Source organism: Pteropus vampyrus, unplaced genomic scaffold, assembly GCF_000151845.1.
Source record: "Pteropus vampyrus isolate Shadow unplaced genomic scaffold, Pvam_2.0 Scaffold13, whole genome shotgun sequence".
Taxonomy (NCBI): domain Eukaryota; kingdom Metazoa; phylum Chordata; class Mammalia; order Chiroptera; family Pteropodidae; genus Pteropus; species Pteropus vampyrus.
This window is the reverse complement of record NW_011888794.1, coordinates 9,815,691-9,822,603: the sequence shown is the minus strand read 5'-3', so window position 1 is coordinate 9,822,603 and position 6,913 is coordinate 9,815,691. Positions and strand designations below refer to the sequence as shown.

General features: G+C 32.0%; 1 long non-coding RNA gene across 1 annotated transcript in view; it reads left to right on the top strand.

Annotated features, from left to right (window-relative positions):
* LOC111733111 overlaps positions 1-6,913 on the top strand; it is a 57,869-nt gene that overhangs the window by 46,555 nt on the left and 4,401 nt on the right. The window contains exon 2 of the long non-coding RNA XR_002777833.1: positions 198-285. This is a non-coding gene — a long non-coding RNA (uncharacterized LOC111733111). The remainder of the gene's footprint in view (positions 1-197; positions 286-6,913) is intronic.

Sequence of the window (6,913 nt, the reverse complement as noted above, 5' to 3'; positions counted from 1 at the left end):
ATAGATGTATTACTTGTTCAACATTCTTTCAGTCACATTTTTCTCCTGACATATCACAACCTTCTATTTCCAGGTTCAGTGTACTTTCCTAAAATAATAGTTTATATTAAAAAAAAGACAGGTTGTTGTTTACCAGAAACATTTTATTCTTCATAAAAATGAAGGAATGTTTTCTATCTTGATCTATCTTTGAACAGAGAAATCCTACTGATTTTATGATGAGCTTCAAGAGGCACAGAGCAAGATGAAACAAGCTGAGTGCTACTAAGATCTGTCAGGCTGCAGGTATGATTTGGTTTATCACTACTGTCTCTTAGAAAAGAACAATGCTATATAGTGTTTGGATAATTAATACTATGCATTTCCCTGTGCTTATACTTACAGTGATATTTTTTATGAGTGATTTTCTTATTCCTGATATAAAACTCATGATGACTTGCAATTTTTTTTTTAATAACATAACCCACTTTTGTGAACTATCATAAGGAAATAACAGAAAACAGAACAAAAGTCATATCTGTTAATTAAGTAATTTCTTGCATTTTTTGTATAAATTTTTTATTGGTCTGAAGTACATTTTTATCCATTCACTAAAAAATCTATTGATTCAAGCAACTTTTCTGTAAAATTGACTAGGCTCTTTGTATTGATTGGACTAAACATGGAAGATATAAAAGTGACTTAGATACAGTTTATTCTCTGTGTCAAAATCTGTCCTGGAAAAGAAAAAAACTGGTACATATATAAAGTAGGGCTGATCAGTAGAGCTTTCTGCCATGATAGAATGATTCAGCATCTGTAGTCTACATCACTGTAGCACTATGTGTTATGTGTAGCTACTGGCCATTTGAAATGTGGCTAGTATAACTGATAAACTGATATTTCAATTTTATTTAATTTAACTAATTAAAAATAAATAGCCACATATATCTAACAGTATCATATTGGACAGTGCAGTTATATGACATTTTAAATACTATTATATATATGAAATAAGTATACATCATAAATTTTTTAAAAAGGAACTCTTGATTTTTGAACATTTTCCTTTGGACTTTTTTAGAAGATGAGGCTATAACTGAGAATAAAGCATAGAGAATAAAGAAGTTTATACCTAGAAGGGTGAAACAGAAAAAAAAAATACATACTATGTCTGATGGCAATGACTACTATGAATGAAATGGCTAAAGCAAAGTACAATAATAAAAACTGTCTACAGGGCACTCTTTATATACGGGGACAAGTAAGCCTTTCATGATAAATTGACATTTGAGTACAGACTTCAGCAAAATGAGAGGAGGGAGCTAGATTGATATTTGAAGAAAAATCTTTCAGGATAGATATAATACTGACAGGTATAGAGACTCTGTGACAGACACACTCTAAGAGTCCCATGACACCCAATTTTTGATATCTACACCCTTATGTAATCCTGAGTGTGGGCAGAAAGGTTGACTTGCTTTTAATCAATAGAGTAATGAGAAAATGATAGGATGTCATTTCCTCAATCTGTTACAAACGGTTGTAATATCTATCTTGTTAGAAGATTGTCTCTCTGGCTGGCTTTGGTGAAACAAGCAGCCATTTGAAGAGGCTCATGTGGGAAGAAACTAAGGAGTCCTCCAGCCAACAACCAGCTAGAAAATGAGGGCAGGAAGCAGGAAAATTAGGCCCTCAGGCCAGTAGGCTGCAAGAGACTGATTTCTGCCAACAGCATCTGAGTTTTCGAATCAGATCCTTCTATGTCAAGCCTCAGATGAGACTTTCACCACAGCTGACATGTTGATTGCAGTCTTGGGGAGTCTGAAAAAGATGACCCAGTTAGGCCATCCCTGGACTCCTGACCTACAGAGATGGAGCTAGTAAATGAATGTTGTTTTAAACCACTGTATCTATAGTGATACTGTCATGCTGCAGTAGATAACTAATACAAATCTTAAGGAAGGAGTATATTTTGCATATTCTAAAGTAAAATGGTAGCGAATGGGGTCAAAGAGGAAGGAAAACGTCATTTAGAGACAGGGAATTAATTTAATTAAAAAAATTTCGTTTTGATTAAGTGTAAGATTAGAGCCATTTGGAGTGTCTTATTTAGAAGCTTATCATGCTGTGCATTTAGAAAGATCGGTGTAGATACCAAATGAGGAAAAATCCACAGGGAGTCAGACATAGTAACAAGGAGGCCTACTAGTTGGGTATTGGAAAAATCTGGATGAGAAATGAATATGGCTTGGATCGGAGTATTAGCAGTGAAAGTGGTAGAAGTGGAACAATTCTAGATATGTTTGGAAAGTGTGGCACCAAGGATTTGCTATTACTAGTGAGAGAAAGAAAAAGATTATAATAATCGAAAGGTTTTTGGCTTTCCAGTTTTATATATTAATTTTCCTTGAGCACATCAACTTGTGATTTTTATGCAACAATAATTCAAAAAGTATATCTTGAATATTCAATTTAATTGAACCAATATTTAACTGTCTTACTGTATGTCAGGGTAAAGTAAGTGTCTCACTATATATACAAATAATAACAAACTGTGCAGACCTACTAAAATTTATCAACGACCTCATGTATTTATATATTTTTTTTGCTTTTCATGTTTTGATGGGATTTACTAATATAAACTCAAAAGATTTGAGTCATAAATAAAAAGAATGTAAACATATCAAAATGGTTATCACTAAAGAAGAAAAGTATAAAAAACAGATTTTTACTTGTTTATTAGTTTATTAAAATTTTCCAAATAAATGGTTAAAATGTATTCTACATCAGTTAAATACCTAAATAGCTATTTAAGCTTTATGTTTTAAAATAAAATAAATACAGAGACTGAAATTAAATGATAGCTGGCCTCATGATTCATTTTTTGTAAAAACAACCAAATAGTGATTATTTAAATACACTAATATTTACATATATGAATACAAAAAAAAACTATTTTTAAGTGCATAATGCAAACCCATCAAAATTTCAATGCTATTTTTTAAAGATATAGAACAAAAATATTATTAGATTTACACGGGATCACAAAACAAATTGCCAAAGCAATCCTGAGAAAAAAGAACAGGGCTAGAGGTACCATATTGCCTGACTTCAAATTATACTACGAAGTGACAGTAATCATAACAATGTGATGTTGGCAGAAAAACAGAAATACAGGACAATGAAAGAGAACTCAGACTCCAGAAATAATCCCACATACATATGGACAAATAATTTTCAACAAAAGAGACAAAAATATATAATGAAGAAAAGAAAGCCTCTTTAATAAATGGCGCTAGGATAATTGAAAAGCTATATGCAAAAGAATAAAACTAGACTGCTATCTCTCACCATGTACCAAATTTAACTCAAAATGAATCAAACACCTAAATATAGGACACAAAACAATAAATTGCATAAAAGAAAAGTGGGTACTAAACTCATGAATATGAATCTTAGAGAGGATTTTATAAATTTGACCTTAAAGGTAAGGGAAGTAAGCGCAAAAATAAATAAATGGAACTATATCAAACTAAAAGCTTCTGCACAGCAAAAGAAACCATCAATAAGACAAAGAGGCAAATGAATGGGAGAAGGTATTTGCAAACAACACCTTCGATAAGGAGGTAATATCCAAAATTTATAAAGAACTCATACAACTCAATACCAAAGAAACAAATAATCCAATTTAAAAATAGAGGGCCTGAACAGACACTTCTCCCAAGAAGACACACAAATGGCCAACAGACATAAGAAAAGATGCTTAATTTCACCATTTGTTAGAGAAATGCTGATCAAAACCACAATGAGATACCATCTCACACCTGTTACAATGGCTATTATCAATAAGACAAGTAATAAGTATTGGAGAAGTTCTGGGGAAAAAGGAACCCTTATACACTGATGGTAGGAATGCAAATTAGTACAGCCACTAAGGAAAATAGTAAGGAGATTTCTCAAAAAATTAAGAATAGAATTACCATATAACTCGTAAAAACCCTCCTCTGGATATCTACCCCCCAAATTTGAAAATATTGATCCATAAAGATATATGCACTCAAATGTTCATTGCAGCAATATCCACAGTGGCCAAGATATGGAAACAACCAGTGTCCTTCGATAAATGATTGGCTAAAGATGATGTGTATATATATATATATATATTGGAACATTTCTCAGCCATAAGAAGAGATGAAATACTGCCATTTGTGACCACATGGATGAGTCTTGAGATAATCATGCTGTGACATAAGTCAGATGAAAAAGTTGAGAACCATATGATTTCACTCATATGTGGGATATAAAACTGAAAGCAACAAACGAACAGGACAAACAGACTCACAGACACAGACAACGGATTAGTGGTTACCTGAGGAAAAGGGGAGATGGGAGAGGTAGGTAAGCTTTATATAAAGGGGGTCCAATTCATAGTGACGGAAGGAGATTTGACTTTGTGTGGTGAACACACAATGCAATATACGTATGACATATTATTGAATTGTAACGATTTATTAACCAATTTATTAACCAATGTCACCCCAATAAAGTTTATTTAAAAGGTATATAAACCTTAAACTATACAATTAATTTATTTTTTGGTTTATATGTATAATTTTGTGTTACTTTTGTTTTTTTTCTACTTTCCTCCAAACACAGAACATGTACAAAATTTTCAGTAATAGAAAATTAAATAATTAGAATAGTTATATAAATAGAAAATTAGACAAAATAGTTTTTACAAAATAAATAACATCATATTATTTGAAACAAGCTTATTTTAAACCACTCTTCCTAGGCTCATTTCAGCCCTATGACCTTAAATAAAAGAAATATTGTAGCATTATCTTACTGATAACTTATGAATAGCCTAGGCAGGGCTAGTCTTTTTATTAATTGAGAATAGTCTCTTCTTTTATGAATTACGACCTGGATCATGTTAACTTAGTATTTCTTCTCCAAAAGCTCTCAGCACAATACAATATAACAAATACAATATTATTTTAAAAATTATATGTGTGTGTGTGCATGTGTGTGTATATAGAAAAGACTTCATGAATTTATTTCTTTAATAAACATAAAACATTTTCATCTTTGATTTATATAGCATGGTAACAGTTTAAATAATTCACACATAATTGTTGCAGAATAGTTTTTACTTATTTAATAAAGGTGAAGTACATTTGAAACCAAGCATAAACTTATTTGTAGTACAGAGTTTTGAAGATTAGTAGCTCTTAAATAAGCTCACATCTTGAGAAAATCACAGTAATATTTCTACCCATAGTATCTCAGAGACCAGCGTATTCATTGACCTAAGAAATATTACGATGGTAGATCCCTAAATCACTTGGCTGTGGATATAAACATATTACTGGTTAGTGTCATGTATTAGATGAGGTTGCAATTGGAGGAATGAATTAGGCAAAATCAGAAATGTGTTAGTGTTCTTTATGCATAAAAAGAAAGTAATAGATGAAATTACTTGTAAAGCATACTTCATGGTATTTTTAAAAGCATTATAAAGTTTCACAGAAATTCAAATAACATCCTTCTAAAAATATTTTTTTAAAAGGTTAATGAGCTGTGTCCCTTTTTACATTTTAGGATCTCCTAAATATAATGTTCCAGTGAAAATTACATATCATATTTCATTTCTCCAGCAATATGTGTAATATTTCCAAACCATTATTTGTCTGTAGTATTTTTCTTTATATTTAGTTCCTTTTGATTTTTAAATGTGCTTATGCATAATGTTAATAGACATCAAGAATTATTGATACTCGATTTAGAACATTAGCCCCATTCATTCCTATTTCTCCATGAAACATGAATCTGCAGAGAAAAAAACATAGGCACAACCATTGACAATGCAATTACATGTTAGGCAGTAAACTAAGTATTTTTCACGTGTGATCTCACTTGCAAGTTATAAAATAAAGTGAGAGCATCTGACGTCACTGTCAAAGCGTGAATTGGAATAAAAGAGTTGATCGAAAGTACAGCAATGAATACGTGAGGGCGACTCTTTCCTCAAATGTAGTCTATGAAAATTATAATAAACACCTGTTATCTCTGGGCATTAGGTTTGGTCACCTACATTTAAAACAAAAATATCCTCACGTTATACACAACAACATTTAAAATGTACTGAGTTGTATCATCTAGAAGTATAGAAAATTCATAAATTAAATTTTATCGTTTCATAGTATTACCTTCCTAGATTTCCTTGTTGCTCTTCATTCCATGATTAGCTTGGAATATAAGGTCTCATAAATAGGAAATGAGGGAATTAATGGGGGTTTAAATATTATCAACAAGACAAGTATTAACAAGTGTTGGAGAGGTTGTGGAGAAAATAGAGCCCTTCTGGTGGCAATGTAAATTGGTGTAGCCACTGTGGGAAACAGTATGGAGGTTTCTCAAAAAGTTAAGAAGAAAATTACCATGTGACCCAGGAATCTTTGTTCTGGATATTTACCCCCAAAATTTTAAAACATTGACCTGTAAAGATATATGCACCCCGATGTTTATTGCACTATTATTCATGGTGGCCAAGCGATGGCAACAACTGAAGTGCCCTTTGATGGATGATTGGATAAAGAAGGTGTGGTACATATATACAATGGGATATTACTCAGCTCCAAAAAAGTTGAAATACTGCCATTTGTGACAACATAAATGAATCTTGAGATTATCATACCAAGTGAAATAAGTCAGACAGAAAAAGTCGAGGACCACATGATTTCACTCATATGTGGGATATAAAACTGAAAGCAACAAACGGACATTATGAACAAACAAAAACTCATAGACACAGACAACAGTTCAGTGGTTACCAGAGGGAAGAGGGGAGGGAGGGAGGTGGATAAAGGTAAAGGGATCAAATATATGGTGATGTAAGGAGATTTGACTTTGGGTGCTAAACACACAA